Source organism: Magallana gigas, chromosome 6 (genome assembly GCF_963853765.1).
Source record: "Magallana gigas chromosome 6, xbMagGiga1.1, whole genome shotgun sequence".
In the NCBI taxonomy this organism is placed as follows: domain Eukaryota; kingdom Metazoa; phylum Mollusca; class Bivalvia; order Ostreida; family Ostreidae; genus Magallana; species Magallana gigas.
In genome coordinates this window covers 26,909,616-26,919,832 of record NC_088858.1, presented here as the reverse complement: position 1 = coordinate 26,919,832, position 10,217 = coordinate 26,909,616, and the positions used below count along the sequence as shown (strand labels likewise).

Sequence of the window (10,217 nt, the reverse complement as noted above, 5' to 3'; positions counted from 1 at the left end):
TGAATCAAGTGATGTGCAGTGAAGCAGAGAAGATAAGGAGAGAAGCCCGACTATTGGTATAAATATTTTTTAAATACACTACAATGTTTGGATAGGGGGCTATCTCCCTGCATAAAATGCAAAATTTGAAACTGCAAGTGAAAACAGAATTGTTTGCTGAATATAAATATTTGAGTAGTAATTGAAAACTTAAAGGCATGAATAGTTAATGGTATACACCTACGTCGTGGCATTCTGTTCAATTGATGTGCAACCAAGTTAAGAGTATTAAAGGCTACTGAGGTTTCAAAATTGTTCGATGAAAATTCTAGTGAAAATTAGCTTTTAATATTGAATTCTGCATGAGACTCTCCCAAAAACACAGTCTTAGATTTCAGTGAACAAATAGTAGATAGAATTTGATCATCCCCAAGCTATCACTCTGATGCTCATTAGATTCATTGGGTGAGACAGGAGAGAAAAACTGGGTAAATATTTCTGTTCTTTGAAATCATATTTCTTTTTCATCATTCCCCCTTTTTCCCCCACTTCCTGGCTATTTGACACCACAAAGTGTACAAGGGCCCCTTAACACATCAAATATCTATTGAACAAATGTCACCTACCTGTGGCAACTTGTTACTTTTGAATACAAAACCAATGAATGCATAACTATGGCAATGACCAATTTTTTTTATGTGGAGCAACAAATTAAATCAACAACAGCATTAAAGATTTCTTTAACCACCTCTAATTTAATTTTTTTTTCTCCCTTCAACTAGTACGAATTCTTTTTTTCAGATAAATTTCTCTGTGCGATTCAATTAGCTAGGTCAATTACATTCATCAAGTTAGCTAGACTCCAGCTAACTCTGTCTCTTTATCAATTTTGGGGCCAGAACAACATTTCTTATTTGTATTTTTGTGTACTGGCTTCAGAAGAACAAAGTTGTCCTGTAGCCAATACACAAAATACATCTTATTCAACGTGAAAACAAAATATTCAAATAATTGAATTTTAATCATGTTTAAAAAAACAAAACAATTCAATAATGCATCTCCAGAAAACACCAAAGAGTTTTAATATCCTCCAAACACAAGTTTGTGGTTTGATTCAGTGTACCAGGCAAGTGGGATTTTTGAATAAACTCATTGTCTGTTCATACACATATAAATTGGAGTACTTGCAAGGTTATCATTATCATTAACAGTATAATAAGAATTTTGATAGCATATAATGTATTAATTCATTATTGTTATTAACAAATTAGATGCATAACATGATATTTCTGGTTATAAATCATTTGGTTTACATGTTTGCCTTGCAGCATTATATAGCCAAGGTTTGTAGTGGGGTGGTTCAGCTTACAAATCGCATCGTATATAAAATCAAGAGCCAAAGAAATTTGTTTATCACTAAGACAGCAAGCACGATTGTTCTTGCACTTGAATAAACCACTGTTGTAATCATTATAATTGTATTAAGGGGAATAAAGGCTGCAACAAACTTCTTTGATGCAGAAGTGCATATAAGAAATAGTAAGCAAATAACTTAAACCATAATATTTAAATGTTCAACATTTTAATCCATCTATCTCATGGAGTAATGGTCCATGAAATAAAATGGCCTAAGTTCATGTGAACTGAATTAAATCGCAGTTCATGGGACCTGGCTGCCCTGTGAAGTAGGTAGGTGGAGTAACCCAACGGTCCTCAAGTCCCAAACAAGTCCCGAGGGCTCAAACCCAAGGAAGAGTTCTTTTGCCCAAGATTATGTCAACAATTCTCTTGAAGTTATAAAGTCCCAGCTAGTGTAATTAGTGGTAGTTTAAATCACCAGGGTACAAAAGACCAAATTACAACCCAATTTTGCAATAGAGTAAATACAGAATACAAGTTCCTGTGCACTGATTTTCTTGCACAGAGAAAGCCCTACCGGTCAACGGCTTCTATACTACTGGGTGGCACGCTGAAATGAAGCAGTACATTTCTCAAATCCCATTTTCTGTTGTTGGTGTTTTGTTGTTGAAGACACTGCAAAGATCTCAGAGGCTTTAACGAGAATGTGAAAATGAGACACTGTGTCATTGCAATTCAGCTTTGAAGTGTTCAGGTAGCAGACCATTGACTTGTGAAAATTATTGATTGGTTCAACAAACAATCTACCAAAACATATTTGTTCGTAACACTACTAATGATACAGAAAAAAGGTGAGAGAACAAAAAAAAACTCAAGAGGTGTGAACAGAGTTATTTGGAATACTTTATTATTATTCAATAGGTTGGAATAACCAAAAATAGACAAGTTGAGGATATATATTTTCAAATAAAGGCTATATTGAGGCATCATGGCTATGTCAATGATAATGCGTAGGTAATTTAACCTTACCTTTATAGTTCTCTGCACTCAGAAAAAATCTATTAATATCCAGTTTTTTTCAATTCAAATCGACATGTGGAAACTTCGTCGGATATATCTAGAATGAATAGAAATAGAAAATAGTAATAATCCCTAGTGCAAGCTCTTGTTTCCCTCTTGGCTTCCACTAGCGAGTGTGTAATATTACCAGCAATTCAATACTTGCTGAACAACTGACGTCAAACCAATACTTGCAGGTCTGAATGAATTAACACGCAGTTTACTGCCAAAGCTCATCTCACAAGTCACTTTTGGTTTTCAATAGATGACTACAAATTTTCTGTATCAACAATGAAAATTAAATATTTTTTTTTTCCAAATCTAAAACTTCCATTCGAATCTCTATTCGAAGAAAAAATGCATTGCAAAAATGCATTGCAAAAAAAGTCTTCAAAGATACCCAACCATATGCATGATAGATATCTGATCAAAACTAAAAATGTGGTGTAATCGGTAAAAACTTCTTGTCTTTTAAATTGGTACTGAATAATTTAGGCTGTAACTCTGGCATATGGAAATGAAGACATCAAAGAAGACAGTAGAAGAATTAGTTATTTTAATTTTTAATGTTAAGGACTCTTCAAATTATGCTAGTGAATACAAGATATGCTGAACAAATTGCTGGTTACAAAAGGGATCCTTTTAAAAGAGCATAGCACAAAATGTAGGAGTAAATGCATTTTTCACTCACAACACTTAATTCTGCACTTCTTGAACCAAAACTGCATGTTGCTGGGGAAATCAAGTGATTCAGTGTTTCTTTTCTTCACAAGATAAATTATACTTGAACCTGAGGAAATCCTACACAAGTTCGCAATTTGACATATCCTATCAACTTAATTAATTAAGGTTTCCAGCCGGCTGCCCAATCTAAGCAGTGTTACTTTAATGAATAAAATAACTGTCATAAATTTTCAATAAAAAATTATCAATACAGGAAAAACACAAGGCAAAATTTCTTTCTGTCAGATGTGAGTGGCATAATTTTGAATGCAACCTTTGAAATGGTATCAGCCAAGTACATGCAACCAGATGGCATTTTCTATAAATGTCTTACCACTATAATTTACTTACTAAAATAGTATACTATACAAGAAAATAAATACATGTTATTCAAAACCTTGAGAAGAAATTCCACATATATGTTAAAAAAGAAATCCACAATTTTCGCCAAACACTTTTCTCTTAATCATGCAACCTCATACTTTCAAAACCATGGCTCTATGGCAGTTCGAGGTACATGTAGACCCGACTTACTATAATTGTGGAAATACTTGGCAATCCCACTCCGCGATAGGGACAATGGCCTGTTGAAGGGTCTGTACAGAGGGAACAGAGGAGGAAATGTTTGCCTTGCTGCCAATATTCAATATGCATCATATTTTAATTTCCTATTGTTACTTCCTTTTACGAAGTTCACAAAAATCATTCATGCTGCCACAATGCAGTGCTAGGCATGAACATTACCAAACTTTACACTTTTGGAGTCTGCTGTAATTTCTGCATTATTAAATAAACAGGATGACACAGTCTTTTGATAGCATATAAATTTACATGCACATACCTGCATGCTGTACTCCCACTCAGGTACAAGAACTTTAACACTTAACATTTAGTAGTGATTGAAAAACACGTAACATAGTTACTGTTGTAATAGGAGCTATTAAGGAGGCTGAATGGTCAACAAATTAACCATCAGATCTGCCTCAAAATTTTAAGATATGAATTATTAAGCTATAAACTATAATTTAGAAAAGAAAAAATCCATATAATTTACCTTTTAAATTTGGGTATTTTTCTATATTCATATATGGAGCTCTTCTTTTAAAGATCACAATAGTCTAAAAATTGCCACAAGTGTTGAGCCCTCTTAACTATAATTAATGTACCATAATTGCAGGGAAATGAAAGGAGCATAGAGAACCATTCAGTTTATTAATTTATCCTTGACTTGGACACTGGTTTCCCCTGAAACTGCATGTTTGCAATATATATTTCAGGAAATTGCATTTTTCCAAGTAACCTTAATTAGCATTAATTTAGGGTGCTTATAACTAGGATGAATATGGTATTGCATTTTTCTTCTCCAATTATGTATGTTAATGACTGTATTGAAATATGATTTTATACATAATATGGTGTATATGCATGGGGAGTAAATTAAACAAATAAATTTTTTTTCAATACATAGACTTTGTGGTGCTAATCAAAATGATAAACTAGTCCATGCTTGCCAGAAATCCGTACTTCATGTACTGAAATGAAAATACAAAAAAATAGAACACCCTGAAATATTGCTTAATACCTGGCCTTGCTTTACTCCAAGCAAATTTTGCCAAGAAATAAATGCCATTATTGATGGCTTTCCTTCCTTTTTTTGTTAGAACTTTAGCCTTATTCAAAGTGACGTCACAGGAATTGCACGCACTATTTCCTGGTCTTAATTGGGCATGTGGATATTCTTCTGAAGGATTTTCTTTCTTTACATACCAAAGAAACAATAGTTACTCAATCACATGTTTCAATTCAACCACTTTTTACATGTGACAAACGAAGACCTCTTTTATACTCAGTGAAATATAATCTGGGCATGAATATATCATCATATACAAACTAAAAACCAATTTCTTGTAACTAAAAGCTCACACTATAATCCACTTTATTTTTAACCATATTGATGAGACCAAAACAGAAATGGCAAATAAGTGGCTGATTAAACTTACAGCCACTAGGTCTTGCTAATGTGCCACGGCTCCATCAAATGTCCTTAATTCATCAGGGCATCTTGTGTTTTTAACAAGACTGGACATTGTTTGTTGCCTCTTGGTATATTATGTATTATAAATCACTTGAGCTCTCCTTGTGTTTAATACACTTAATCAGGACGATTCTGACGTCAATGGGATATTGGTTTCTGCTACTTTCCTCCAGAGGCTTTTCGTTCGAACAATAAGCTTGTGTGCAAGATCTTTATCATTTTTTTACCCTTGCATTATATGGTAAAGACATGAAAGTGAAGAAAAAAAAAAGTATTGATAGTGAAAACGGATCCAGGCTTCTACAGGTAGATGGCTGTGTTATTTACTCACCCACCTAATGAAGCTAGACAGGTGAGTCTCAGGAGATGTGAAGAGACCAGAGAGGCTGCTACAGACCTTGGGTAATTAGGTGACCCAATCCATACTCCTGATTTTTTTTTTATGATGCAACGGATTTGGACTTTACACAGTGAGATTCCGATAGTAATTAGAGAAACCTGTTTGATCTCCTTTTATATGCTTGCAGTAATAAAAGCCTTGATCTCTGGGCAGTAATTAGGAGGCTTTACCCAACAATAGAGACCACACCCTAACCAAATCAGCATTAAGCCATTCCAAGGGAACATAAAATTTGTACTAGATCTTTCTAGAATGGAAACATGTAAAACAAAAGCTGCATTAAAGCAATATGAGCTGCAATTTTCATGCTGAATTTTTTTTTTACGAAAATGTTATTTTCTACTAAAATGACAAAAAAATATCATGGTTTTTAAATTTCTGTTAACCTTATTTTTGTGGGGAAAGCCGTAAGGAAGCCTTAATTGAAGCAAAATTGAATTATTGTCATCCTGTACAAAAATTGAACTGCTATATATTCCTTAGAGGATAAATCTTTCTTTTGACAAAAACTAATGATTTTTTCAAAACTTATTTATAATAAAAGTTATATGTAGACTAAGCATACTAGCAGGTTTTTGCAGCAAAATAAAATTCTTAAAAAATACAGCTCATATTTCTTTCAAATAAATCGCTACGGAAATGGAAACTAAACAATTGATTATTCTTTTGGTTCAGCAACAAGAATCTTAAATACAAAAAAAAAACTGGTGTGCCTCATAAAAGTATATAAATTTATAAAGTAAAAATAAATGAATAATGTAAAACAATAGAAATCAATAGGTATTGGTAATTCCAATTAATTTAGATGTAGTGGTACATTTTAAATATTATCTGGTGGGAGGAAATACCAGGAGAATAGCACAACAATGTAATGAAAAAACAAATCCACATCAGACAGGCATGCAAAAAATGTACTTGGGACTAGTAACTGTGAAACAAAGAGCTTGATTAACCAAGAGTGCACCATGAAAGAGAGTACGTGATTAGCAATCATACTGTTTCCAAAGGTAACCACAGCAACCATTTGTCAACATCCTAGTTTTAAACAAATTACCAGTGAAAAAAACAACACTATCTTTAAGAGTTCAAAAAAACCCCAGAAAAGTCTCCTTTAAATCATTATCATGTTGATTTTTTCCGTCATAATGTCATACTTCTGACATAATTAACCTGGTGTGATCAACTTAAAGAAGTGCTTCAGTTCGTTCCAGTGGTGTAATTAAGAATTATGGACCAGGGGGTTAAAGGTGTGTCGCAAACAGGCCCTATGTACTCCATTGTTTCCGTGGATTAAGTCTGGATCTCTTTACATAATAGATATTGATTTCTCCTGGAAAAACTAAAACTTGCACTATGTTACGTCAATGGCTTGTCTCTACACTTTGCATGTGATAATTACATGATCAAGACCAGACATGCAACCAGAAAACCCAGTTTTTAATTTGATTAGACTGTCAGTGACAGGGAGCTTTCCATCTACCACACAATATGACTGACTGCTCAACTGTGACCAAATAAGTCGCCCACTCCATCACAACGGAATAATGCATAAAGGAAATTACTAAAGGTCCTTAAAATGTTTTTCTGACCAGTAGAGAGGTAAGAGATTACAAGACACTGTCAAGGATGGACTTGGTGTGAGTGATAGTCCTACTGGTGAAGGTAAACTATACAAACAACCCCCAGAGGTACATGTCAAGACCAAGCATATAAACTCATTGACCATTAGTAAAACTTGCTTATAAACAAGTCTTTTGGCCACAATGTTCTGGTTCCAATTCACAAATATTCTTTATATCCAATGAAAGAAGAATATGAAGGGGTTGGGGAAAGGAAGACTCATGCAGTCATAACTTTCTTAGAACCAAAATTTCCTTACATCCAATTTCTTTATAAGCAAGTTTTACTGTATGTTGCAAAGCAAACCTATTGATGTTAAACTTTGATTCAACTTATATCATGGATCCTAATTTAAAAAAGTTTTTGAGTTTTGGGGGATAAAGATTTGGGGACAAATAACACAGCTTACAATACACACCATGCGGATTCCATTTGTAGAAATCCCAATGCACCAGACAGACACAATAAATCAAAGAATGTGGAGCAAGTTATAAATGGTAAATGGCTGTGACTATTTTAAATACAATGTGTTGCTAATGATAACTTCGTCTACACATTAAGCATTAATTTTTAATTATACCTAAATATACACCTTTTATGTCTCCTAAATTAATAGTATTTCAGGTTGTGGCATAATCATTTATTCAAGTACAAATTAATATGTATGAATTGAGTTTGTCAATAAAACATCAACTGTCACTAAAATTGTAAGTGCCTTCATTGATAGCTTGGGACAAATCAAGATTTGGGATTTTTTTAAATGAATAATGGGAAAGAGAACTCATTATTGAAACTGGACTGTAAAGATTTTCCTAATAGTCAACCTATTTTGTTCTTTTCATTTAAAGCAATATGAGCTGTATTTTTTAGAATACAGCTTCAAAAACCTGCTAGTATGATAAGTCTGCCTGTAACTTAAACTTTTATGATAAATAAGATTTGTAAAAATCATTAATTTTTGTCAGGAGAAAGATTTCACTTATAAGGAAAATATAGCCGATCAATTTTTGTACAGGACGACAATAATTCAATTTTGCCCCAATTAAGACTTCATAATGGCTTTTTCCACAAAAACAGAGCTAACAGAAATTTAAAAACCATGATATTTTTTTGTCATTTTAGTAGAAAATAACATTTTCTTTTTTAAAATTTTCAACATGAAAATTACGGCTCATATTGCTTTAACCAAGAAAATGATTTAACCGTAACTAGCTCTTTAGCCGTTTAACTGTTTTGGCTTGTGTTAGACATATTATCCTAAATAAATTGGTATGTACTTAAGCCTTAATTTATGTCATTTTTGCAATTTTTGTGACTTGTTCATCACATTTTATCTTCCAAGGTGTGTGGTACATGAATACTTTATGAATATATCTTGTATGCAGTGCAAACATGTATAATTTATATATATACATGAAAACGTCAGGTTCCATATTATATATCTACAATATCAAAATTCTTGGTATGATTAATAAGGGAAAAGGTACTTACTTACACAAGAGTTGATTTCTTTCCCTATTTCAGCCCCATTATGATCAGAATATTGTAAGAATATTTTGTTAAAACTTTTCAGCTGCAGTGCTACTTATCTGAAATGAAATTGAAACACATTGTAGTAAATTGATGTTGACAAAATGAATTCAATGATAACATACTCAATTATCTGATTTGGTCTTCAAATCAACAGTCTCTTTTTGAGGAGGAAATGCATGAAACATGTCAAAAAGTACTCCCAACTAAAATGTCAAGATTTGTTAAGTCAGACCTTAGGTAAAGATATCATATACACATTTTAACAGTACCTAAAAAAAATCCTGTGATAGTTTTGTTTCCCAGGATGAAGCTACAGCATCCTGCAATTATTCTTGTGCTCAGGTGCAAAAGGTTTTAGAACCTGCCCAAATGTGTTCAATGAAAATAGACAAGTATACCCTCTCTTAAACAGCTTTTGACAATTCTTACATAGGTTTTCACTCAACATTACTCTCACACTTCAACAAAGCAATAGCTGTTCTCAGAATAGGCAGATGAGGGAAGCCAAGTGCTAAATTTATATTCTAACATAGCCATTGAATAATGCACGCTTTAACATAAACTTGAAAGTAAATCTGTTTAGATTATGCATTCCTCATACAATGCCTCTTTTTTTTTTTTTTAACATGCTGGCCAATTTTTTTAACCTACACTACTAAACTGTGGCCTCTCTTCCTTTTTTTTAAAAATATAATACTGAAATGGCCAGGCCAATTTTGATTTGTTTTATAAATATGTTATTCAGCCAGTGCTTATTAATTGTTTTGACACTGCTGGTTGGGGAATCCTATATATTATACATGAAAATTGTAATAATCCTCTATTCAAATTAATCTCCAATTTTCTCTCTATCTTCAGACCACTCAAGACAAGAGAAAAGGACAAGGCAATTAAAGGGAGGAAGCAATGTGAGGATGACACATTTCCTGCCAAAGTCAGAAAAACTCAGCAGTCCCTGGATCAATAGACACTTGTCTATAACACTATCAGCCAATTCTACAGGGTTTGGCCAAAGAAGATTGTCGAAACTTTCAAGATCATGGTGAAACTTTCAAGACAGAAACCTGTTTGGCAGTTCTGAGGCTTTTCAACATAAGCTTAAATTCAAAATTGCAAATGTAATGAACTAAAATAATAAAATGATGGGGGAAAACTTTTGACATCTGACTTTACAGAAAAAAAAAAATTGGAGATAATTTTAAAATAATTTTGTTAGATAACTGTGGTTTCTTTACAACATTCCAATCAATTAATGGTCCTTTAAAAAAAGGAATGAAAAAAAAAAATCACAACATCAATCTATAGAAACTACATGTACAACATCACAGCTACTGCTACTACATTGTATTCAACTTAAACTAGGTAATTTTTTAGACGGATATCAGAGAACAAGACTTTGCAGCATATTTGTATGTATGAGCCTTCAGTCAGGTTCTAAAACATAGAAGTCTTTAGTTTGACTTCTGCCAGGATAAGCTTGGTTTCTACTGCAAGAAGGTTTTAAGTGGT

At 33.0% G+C, this 10,217-nt stretch overlaps 1 protein-coding gene and 1 long non-coding RNA gene across 7 annotated transcripts in view; one reads left to right on the top strand and one right to left on the bottom strand.

Annotated features, from left to right (window-relative positions):
* The window catches only part of LOC109619235 (uncharacterized), a 17,373-nt gene extending 7,507 nt beyond the window's left edge, over window positions 1–9,866 (top strand). Inside the window, exons 1-2 of one of the 2 annotated variants that reach the window (XR_010714648.1) lie at window positions 1,623–2,189; window positions 9,567–9,866. This is a non-coding gene — a long non-coding RNA (uncharacterized lncRNA). Of the gene's footprint in view, window positions 1–1,622; window positions 2,190–9,566 lie in introns of those variants that run through there. The other variant, XR_002200040.3, reaches the window with a different exon arrangement.
* LOC105332231 (myocyte-specific enhancer factor 2C) overlaps window positions 1–10,217 on the bottom strand; it is a 42,398-nt gene that overhangs the window by 23,293 nt on the left and 8,888 nt on the right. Inside the window, exons 2-3 of one of the 5 annotated variants that reach the window (XM_034470493.2) lie at window positions 8,667–8,764; window positions 2,368–2,455 (exon numbers count right to left, since the gene is read on the bottom strand). The gene's annotated coding sequence lies outside the window, so the exon portion shown is untranslated. Of the gene's footprint in view, window positions 1–1,915; window positions 1,935–2,367; window positions 2,456–3,654; window positions 3,760–8,666; window positions 8,765–10,217 lie in introns of those variants that run through there. The other 4 variants (XM_034470495.2, XM_034470494.2, XM_034470499.2 and 1 more) reach the window with 4 other exon arrangements.